The sequence below is a fragment of the Diabrotica undecimpunctata genome, chromosome 11, assembly GCF_040954645.1.
Source record: "Diabrotica undecimpunctata isolate CICGRU chromosome 11, icDiaUnde3, whole genome shotgun sequence".
Lineage (NCBI taxonomy): Eukaryota > Metazoa > Arthropoda > Insecta > Coleoptera > Chrysomelidae > Diabrotica > Diabrotica undecimpunctata.
Window position 1 is genome coordinate 6,785,831 of NC_092813.1, and position 10,983 is coordinate 6,796,813.

Below are 10,983 nucleotides of genomic sequence, written 5' to 3' on the forward strand. Positions count from 1 at the left end.
TACAAAACGTTTTATAAGCAAAATTTTTTTTTGCCTTTTAAGATTGTTTAAAAAAACAAAGCAAAATCAACTGTACGTCTTTACGAATTTTTCGTCGGCTACCCCTCATACTATTTAGAATTTAAATTTCTGTAAGATTTTTTAAAACTATTTAGCGAGGTTCCGTTAACTACTTTCTTATGGCATGGTCAAAGTCAAATATTATTTTTTATGTGATTATGCCACAATTATTGGTCGATATTGAGATGAAAATTACATTTTTAATTAACTAATATTTAACGATACGATTTCCAATATTTAACCTTGTTTATTGTACAAATGATGTAAAAATGTGTATACACATTTTGTACAAAAAACGTTTTTTGAGAACGATTTCCTGAATTGAAATCAATATGTTAAACATTAAATAATTAAAAATGTGATTCTCATCCCAATCACAACCAATATTTTTGACCTAATCCCACAAAAATCTAATATTTATCTTAAACTATTCACTAATAGCTTCGATTAAACAGCTTGGAAATTGAAATATGTAAAATATTCCTCTACACAACTCTCTGGGAAAAAATATCTAAATTGAATAAATATAACAACTGAACGTTGATATAAAAAAACTAGTTGGTTGACCCCAGCCGGTCGGCAGGTAGTTTCAATGTCTTCATTTGAACCCAAACCGATCGATATATTTATGTTATCAAATATTATTTAAGTATTAACACTGGCAACATCTATTGGCTTTAAAATGATACCAAATACAGTAATTTTACCTCCCAATGTTAAAATGATGGTTTGGTGTAAAAAATTTAATTTATAAAAAAATCGGATTATTAAAAAACCGACAACGGTGCCAAGCCTACAAAGGTGCACTTAACGAACATACACGACTTATAAATAGAAAATGATAGCATTTCTTGGTGATGCTAAATTACTGCAACGTGAAAAGAGCTTAAAACGATAGTGGGATGTATATATATATATATATATATATATATATATATATATATATATATATATATATATATATATATATATATATATATATATTGTTATGATGTATTGTTTGTTTGAGTGATGAGCAATGAGTATTTTAATAATATAGGGTTTTTATCGCGGTTCTCAAAGAATTAGTTTGTAAGTACTTTTTTAAATTATCTTTATTATAACTATTATGAAACACACATATATATCTAACCTAGCCAATGTAAATTTAAAATAAACTATCTTTAAATTGATATCTTATAAAACTAATTAAATTCTATAAACAATGTAAAATTTAAACAAACTATCTTCAAAATTGAAATTGTTATGACACTAACTAAATTATATTAACAAAATTTTGTACCTTTCTTTCACTGAATGCCTAAATGAACTGTTTTCCACTATATAGATTCTAATCACCACTGAATGTCTTCGTACTTCGGTTATCCTTGTTTTTGTGAAATTACTTTTTCCAATTATCAGCTTCTACCAATTTAAGATATATTTTTCTTCACCAGCATTTATAAACCACCAAGCAAACCAGCAAAACAGCATTTATATTTATTCTTCTCTTCCATATACCAATATCCAATTATTATAAGTTGATTTATACTAATCTCCAATCATAATATAATTTTAATTTCTTCCAATATACTTTTTTTAATTATATTAAACAATTGGACTATTTGTAACTGATTCACTGACTCCAACTAACTTTCATATTTCTGACTAAACTTTTCTGACTGACTTCTTGAAAATTCTGAACAATTTACTTCACTAACTAAATGTGTCTACTAACTTTCATAATAAACTGGCCTCATAGTAACTGTAACTCATAACTGATCCATTCTAATCCAAATCACCGGGTATTTATATCTTTTTTTCTGTTCTAGAATCATCTGGCAATAAATCATGTTCGATTTAGTTCTATTTCTTCTATATGGATGTTCTCGAAAACAATATCTGTTCGATCCACCAACATAATCATTATTCCAGAATGTTTCAACATAAACAGAGGTCAAATTCTGAATTCTGGAGAATTCATTAATGTTCTATTGATAATTTTGTTGACATTTAGGGTTTTCAGATCAGAATAAACATTTAAATCATTAAATATATATAAATTAAACATTTTAAACTAACATTATTATTATAACCCCACTTTATATTCCTAAAAATTCCTAATTTCTGTCAGTCACTTACTGTATAGTTGGTTGCCTATGCACATGGCTCACTTAAATATATTTACAACATTAAAATACAACTTTTTACAATAATTATATGCTAATTTCTTAAAAATGCCCTCACATAAATAATATTTTTATAAAATTCTCTAGTATATAACTTATTAAAATACCAACTACTTTTAATATCTAATATTATGTAGTATATAACTTATAAATTATTTTTTATAAACAATATCATTTCAACACCCCAAAATTAAATTTAAAATAAATAATTTACTTATTATTTTTTTAAATATTAATTTTCTTATCCACATACCTTAGTAATTATAATAAATGAAATAATTTAATTTCCTATTTTAATTGTTCTATCAAATACATCCCTGTTCGCTGTCTATGTCAAAGCAGAGAACAACGGAGCACAGTTCGGCTATTCTATGGTCAAACTGTCATGTCAAATAAAGTTTGTGTGTTGTTTTATTGTGTTTACATTTTACAATGGATGTTAAGATACAAATCTAGGAATTATTTCCATTCAACAGGCTTTCATCCATATAAATTGGTAAGTTTTATACTTTATTATATTAGAAAGACATTTATTTATAGAATCAATTTTGTATCTAACCCCAAATTATGATTTTTAGGGTACAAAATAATTTCCATATGTATCAGACAATAAATATGATGTCAAATTGAATCAAAATAATGAAATCTACCATCTATTTAACAAATCAAGTCTATTGAATAAAATGGATATATCAGTAAGCTGTTAGTGTTAAGTTTATAACCTAGATATATCATTACTTTTTGAAAAATTGTACATTTTTCTTGATTTATTTTTAGTCCAACTTTGTCTAATCTATTTATTATAATTTTTAGGTGTTTCTCATGATCTTCAGCAGTTTTAGAAAAAATTAATATATCATCAATGTAGTGAATTACAAAATGTTCATATTGATCCAAAATATCATGAAGACATCTACATAGAGCACTGCAAGATGATTGAAGTCCAAATGGTACTACTTTGAATTGATATACTACTCCATCTATCTGAAATCCTGTATACTGTCTACTTTTTCTTTCTAGAGGTATTAACCAAAAACTATGCTGTAAATCGATTTTAGTGAAAAATGACATTCCTGTAATTCTTCCTAGTATTCCATCTTCTAACATATTATTAATCGTTCTGTTTACTTCTTCTCTGTATTTATATGGTATTGTGTATGATTTTGTTTTAAAATCTTTTTCTTCTTTAACTTTTATACTATGGATATAATTTTGTGCAATTCTATTTTCTTTATTGACAAGTCCCTTGTGTTGCTGCAATATGGAAATGACTATTGATTTATATTCTTCAGGGCAATTTAAAACTTTTATCATATCTTCTTCTTTACAAATAAAATTATTCTTCATTATGTACTCATTATTCCTTGCTTCCAATTTTACGCACTCCGCCTCGTAGGCATCCATCTGCTTAAAATTTCCATTCCTTAAATATTCACTACAATAATTATTCTTTACATTCTTTTGGGACATTTCCCTATCATCAAAATACATTTCTTCTTCATAAACATCATTATTTTCTTTTAATAATATCCTATCAACTCTTATTCCTTCTTCCACCTCATCTTTCTGCATAAATTTAATTATTTGCCCTTCCAAAGTTACCATTTTTTCTTCAAAATCTATCTTTACTTTCTTCTTTTCCAATTCATTATTTCCCATTAATATATCAACACATAAATCCTTGACAATAAATCCTTGCATATTAATTTCTTTATTAAGAATATTAATTTAAAAATTGGCTAGTTTATCAATTTCACCCAACTTCTTATTATTTGCACCAACAATTTTAATTTTTGGAATCTTTATTATATCTGATAGTTTTAATGTATTAAAAAAAAATTCTCCGAGACTAAAGTACTTTCTGAACCAGTATCTATCATAATTTTAATCATTTTATTTTTGGCCAAAGCATTTATATAAATTAAATTAATAGATTCAATAATTTTCTCTTCATCTAAAGAAATAAATTCAGAAGGTTTTTCATAATAGCAATGGCCTAACTTGTAATTCAGAAAGTTTACTGCACAAAATTTTGATTATTAGAATTGTCAGATTGTATCTGACGTCCTATGTCTTTCCCTACTATGACTTCTACTCACATTTTCTTGCCTTGTACTATTTCGTTCCCTGTCTTCGCAGCTCCTATTCCTTTGTACACAATTTACCTGTCTGTTATAGTTAGGTCGCTCTGTATTTCTTCGATTATTAAAATCTTGTCTATTATTATTAGTACTGTTATTAAAATGTTGTCTATTATAGATACTGTTATTATTATTAAAATTTTGTAAATTATTACCATATCTATAATTATTATATGATTGTCTATATTGTTGATTATCATTTTTATTATATTGAAAGTTATTATTGTTTTTTCTGTTGTTATTATTACTTGTCATATTGCCTCTTTGTATTCTTTGAATAAAATTAATAAAACTATCTATTGTTTGAATATTTTGTACAGTTACGGTTTGCACAACATCAGCATCAAAATGTTTAGATACATTTAAGACTGTTTCATCCTCTCTAAGTGGTGGTTCTAAATATTTTGCAACTGTTATCAGTTTCAATGCATAATCTACCATATTTGATTTTAAATTTTGATTATACTTTCCAAAATATAGAATTTCTCTAAACTTGGCTTGCTCTAGTTCACCCCAATAATAATTTAAAAATTTATTTTCAAATGTTTGAAAATTATCTAAATCATTTTCAATACTAGCAAACCAAGTTGCTGCATTGTCATTTAATGTCACTCTAATATAATCTTTAATATCATTAATATTATTCACAAATCTTAATTTATGTTTTAAACTATTTATGTATACTCTAGGATGCAAATTTTTTATATTACCAGAGAATTTAATCCCAGTCTCATTTGTTAAATTTAAGTAGGGTTTCCCTATGTCTCTCATTTGTGAAATATCATCCATTCTCTCTTCCACATTTCTTATTTGATTACTATTTATTTGGATATTTTGTTGTATATCGTCTAATTTTTCTTCTGTGTTTCTCCTGTCTTCGTTAATTTTTACTTCTAAGTTACATTTCTGCAACTCTATTTTCTGTTCTATATCTATCTTATTATCTTGAATAATCCTCTTTACTTCTGTCCTCTTATTTTTTATCCTTTTCTTGTAGTCATGCTGTATATTTTTTATTTCATTTGCTACTTTCTTCTCTGCAGCTTCAAGTTTTTTATCCATTTGTTTTTCCATTTGTTTTACAATTTTATTATTATTATCTTCTATTTTCTTTTCTAATTTTCTATAATTCTCTTCCAATTTTTGTTCCATTTTTTTCATGTCTGCTTTGACTTCTTTTGAATTCACTTCCATTTTTTTCGTATTCTCTTCCATTTTCTGTTCCATTTTTTTCATGTCTTCTTTGATTTCTTTTGAATTCTCTTCCATTTTTTTCGTATTCTCTTCCATTTTCTGTTCCATTTTTTTCATGTCTTCTTTGATTTCTTTTGAATTCTCTTCCATTGTCTTGTTCATCTGCATCATTAATGACATCAAAGCTGCCATATTGACATTTTCCTTTCTTTCTGGATTCATTTCTGCAGTATCTTGTGAAACTTGAACTAAACTCTCCTCTTGTATAGGTTGTGTTTCTACTTCCACATCTTCTTCATTTTTTTTGCTTCTTGTACCTTTCTTTCCTTGAGACATTTTGAGACTTTACTTGTTCAAATATAATTAAAAATAAAATCTATAATTTTTTCTTTCTACTGATAATTAATTTAATTATATGAGAGCACTTATCTTCTCAAACTAATTCTTTTAAATAGAGAGCCACCGCGTTGGGTGCCAAATTGTTATGATGTGTTGTTTGTTTGAGTGATGAGCAATGAGTATTTTAATAATATAGGGTTTTTATCGCGGTTCTCAAAGAATTAGTTTGTAAGTACTTTTTTAAATTATCTTTATTATAACTATTATGAAACACACATATATATATCTAACCTAGCCAATGTAAATTTAAAATAAACTATCTTTAAATTGATATCTTATAAAACTAATTAAATTCTATAAACAATGTAAAATTTAAACAAACTATCTTCAAAATTGAAATTGTTATGACACTAACTAAATTATATTAACAAAATTTTGTACCTTTCCTTCACTGAATGCCTAAATGAACTGTTTTCCAGTATATAGATTCTAATCACCACTGAATGTCTTCGTACTTCGGTTATCCTTGTTTTTGTGAAATTACTTTTTCCAATTATCAGCTTCTACCAATTTAAGATATATTTTTCTTCACCAGCATTTATAAACCACCAAGCAAACCAGCAAAACAGCATTTATATTTATTCTTCTCTTCCATATACCAATATCCAATTATTATAAGTTGATTTATACTAATCTCCAATCATAATATAATTTTAATTTCTTCCAATATACTTTTTTTAATTATATTAAACAGTTGGACTATTTGTAACTGATTCACTGACTCCAACTAACTTTCATATTTCTTACTAAACTTTTCTGACTGACTTCTTGAAAATTCTGAACAATTTACTTCACTAACTAAATGTATCTACTAACTTTCCTAATAAACTGGCCTCATAGTAACTGTAACTCATAACTGATCCATTCTAATCCAAATCACCGGGTATTTATATCTTTTTTTCTGTTCTAGAATCATCTGGCAATAAATCATGTTCGATTTAGTTCTATTTCTTCTATATGGATGTTCTCGAAAACAATATCTGTTCGATCCACCAACATAATCATTATTTCAGAATGTTCCAACATAAACAGAGGTCAAATTCTGCATTCTGGAGAATTCATTAATGTTCTATTGATAATTTTGTTGACATTTAGGCTTTTCAGATCAGAATAAACATTTAAATCATTAAATATATATAAATTAAACATTTTAAACTAACATTATTATTATAACCCCACTTTATATTCCTAAAAATTCTTAATTTCTGTCAGTCACTTACTGTATAGTTGGTTGCCTATGCACATGGCTCACTTAAATATATTTACAACATTAAAATACAACTTTTTACAATAATTATATGCTAATTTCTTAAAAATGCCCTCACATAAATAATATTTTTATGAAATTCTCTAGTATATAACTTATTAAAATACCAACTACTTTTAATATCTAATATTATGTAGTATATAACTTATAAATTATTTTTTATAAACAATATCATTTCAATATATATTATTGTGATATTTAAAGTCTTGGTGCGCCAAGCAATAATTAGCTAATTAATTTTTTTGATTAATTAAAATTATCTAGATGATATGATTATGACTCTATCACAATTTTTAATTCTTTTATCTCAGGGTTAAATTCGTGCTTCAATATCTATGCTATTACATGTGAAAGGTAAGGTCTAGAGAATACCGGAATAATAAAAAACACATATGATCTAACACTATATATTGAAATAAAAATAATGAAATAATTCACACTCAAAAGTTTTCAATAAACAAATCTCATATAAGGATTCTCAAAATTTTGTTCTCCGTACATGAACAATCAAAATTAATGATACAAACAATATTAATTGAAAACTCAAAATCCCAAACTATTCTAACTCTCCTAATCAAAATATTTATATCCTTTCTAAATTACGTGTAAAAATTTGTGTTATCAATAAAAGAAAAAAAAAACTGCAGAAAACAAAAATATCTCTCTCTGATGATGAGTGGTCCAAATCCTTGTTCCTTGTAGACTGTATTATCTCCTCTCAACCGCTCCCTATGTAATCAGCAATCTTACACAGATTGTTGCAAGTATATCGTCCTTAATGATCTCCTTTAAAAGCACAAATCATTCAAATTATGATAGCCTTTCTCCTCTCGATAAACTGAATCTCTCGTTGGCCCGAGTGAAAAATGACTCTTGGAATATCTTCTCTTTACGATAAACTGAATCTCTCGTTGGCCTGAACAGTGACTCTTGGAATATAAGTAGAGAAATATGACTTACAATATTTTGCTGCTTCAGCTTCTGTCAGATACACTAACTCCACAAAAACTCACTAACATTCAACACTACTGCTTGCTACATTTCAGGAACCGCCAGAGAACAATCACTGTTCCTCTTACAGATTTGGAAAACCAACTGCTCTATCTTTTCTCTCTCCTCAATCTCGCTAAACTTTTTCCTACATACTCATCCCACCTTTTTCAATCTCCGCCAATCAAAACTCGTCACAATTCCCCCATTTTTTCATTTCGATAACAAACAAATTTTTACCTATAATTATAAATTTCCTAAAACTTATTTACAAATAATATTTTTTTATAATTCTTAAAAACTAACCAAAAACCTCTTTCTATAATCCCTTCTATTGTCTTTAATCACTCAAGTATAACAAAGAAATAATTTATGCAAAGCTTACATTTTGTTTAGTACAGGTAATTCAAGAAATTAATAACTCTCCTTCTTCGAAATGTCGGTTGGATATTATCCTACTTATCTGAATTATTTTAATGTTTTTTGAACTTTGAAATATTTTAAACAAACCAATATTTTTCTCGATTTTACATATCATAACAAATCCCCGCCATTTGATCTGCCGAAAACTCTTTGTTAAATTTTAAAATTGACAAAAGTTTTCTAGGATCAAATTATTTCACTATGTTATTAAAATCTACTTATGATACTGACAAATGTCGTGAATGTTAAAATACCCCGTATATTGCCTGTCTTTATACGGGATTGGATATATTTTCGTTTTAAATTTTTCCAAGTATTTTCCCTTAAAAGAAAGTTCATAATTTTTTACCACTTGATTTACTTTATTAACAAAATCTCCATGGTTTCCTAAAATCTTCTCTATTTCCTTCTCCATGTTTTTTCCACAATTTATTTTTCTTTCATCCACCTTTTGTTCACATGTGTTCACTGTCCATAATACTTCTTCACAAAATTCTGGATTCTCGTCCATCAGTGCCATTTTTTCTTTTGTTTTCTTTTTATCCTCTAATTCCCTTTGGTATTCCGAGCACCATGTTTCTATTCCTTTCATTTCTCTGATGATACCTTCTTTTTCTTCCTGCTTCCATTCTGTTTTATCGTCGGTTGCCAACAATTCTTCTGTACCTTCTATTTCCTGTTTTTTTCTGGTCTCCATCTTATTTTCCTGCTTTCTTTTCGAACTCTTCTTCTTTTTCTTCCTTCTCTTTTTCTTTTCTGTTAGATCTTGTTCTTGTACTTTCGGTTTATCCTCTACAGTCATATCGATTTCTTTGCGTTTTTCCTGTGCATTGATCCTTCCAGAATTTGTTTTCCTATCTGTTTGCTTTTCTTCTCCTGTGTTGTCTGGTTCTGCTCTGATTTCCAGTTTATTTTCCGAAAAATTTATGGTGATATCTTTTTTCCTCAATTCATCAATTCCCTCTATCATATCATGATTTAAATCTTCAATCACCACACATTTCATAATATGGAATTTGTTTCCCACTCTTATCTGTACTCCCAAGCCTTCGTTTACTGTCGTCAAATTTTTATTGTTTGCACCCACTAAATCAACCCTAGGAATCTTATACACAAATCTGTCCAAATTTAATTATTTTACTAGTTTTTTATTGATTAGCGATATCTCCGATCCAGAATCAATCACAATTTTAATCGCTTCATGTTTTATAAATGCATCTAAAAATATTAGATTAGAATTAGAAATTTGTCTGTCGTTTCCTATTGCTACATGATTCATCTCCCTTCTATTTTGTTGTTGGAAGCTCTGGTTATTTCTATCGTCCCTTTGTTCGTTAGTATTCCTATTCGGAGGATTTTGTGCATCTCTATTCCTGTTGTGATTTTCATATGTTCTCTGTTGTGTGTCATTCCTGTTATCGTAATTTTGTTGTCTATTGTAATTATTGTAATTTCTCGGCCTATATTCGTTTGTTGGTCTGGGATGTCGGTTTCTCTGGTCATAATTTGATGAATACCTTCTTTCCGGTCCATTATATTGGTCATGTTGTCTTCTATTTCTCATTTCTTTTCTTTTCGCTTCTTTTAATTGAAGGAATTGGCACAAACTATCAATATCTTGATAGTTTCTCAAAATCACGTGATCTTCCAACGTTTCCTCAAAATGTCTGCTGATCATTTCTACCAGCTGTTCGGTAGAATATTTGTATTCTAGATATTTTGAATTGTTATATATCTGCAAAGCATATCTTTCCTCAGATATTCCCATTTTTTCGTGATATTTTCCATTCTGTAGCTCTTGGTTGATTTCTCTCTGTTTATTTTTCCCCCAGAAATAGTTGAGAAACTATTTTCAAACTCATCTTCCTTGCTTTCATACCATAACGCTGCTCCTTCTTTTAAATGGTTTCTAATTGTTTCTTTGCAATCGTCAAAATATCTAATATGTTGTAATTTGGTTTTCAAATTTTTAACAAACGGTACTGGGTGTGTTTTCCTAATATCCCCGCCAAACTGTATTTTTATGTCACCCGGACTTTGGATGAGTACTTCTCTCCTGTCTCCCATCTCTCGTTGTTTTCTGATATCCTCAATTTGTTTTTCTATTTCTTTCTTGTCTTCTTGTAGCGCCATTTCAAATTTTTCTTCCAACTGTTCTATTTCCTTTTTCTGGAAATTTCGTATCTCCTTCATTGTATCTTGGATATCTTTAATCTCTGTCTCTTGTTTTGCATTCTTTAGGGTTATTTCTTCTATCTGTTGTATTAGTTCTTTCTTTATCCCCTCAACACATCCTTTAATTTCCTGTTCATAGTTTTCCAAACGCTGCTCTATATTCCTG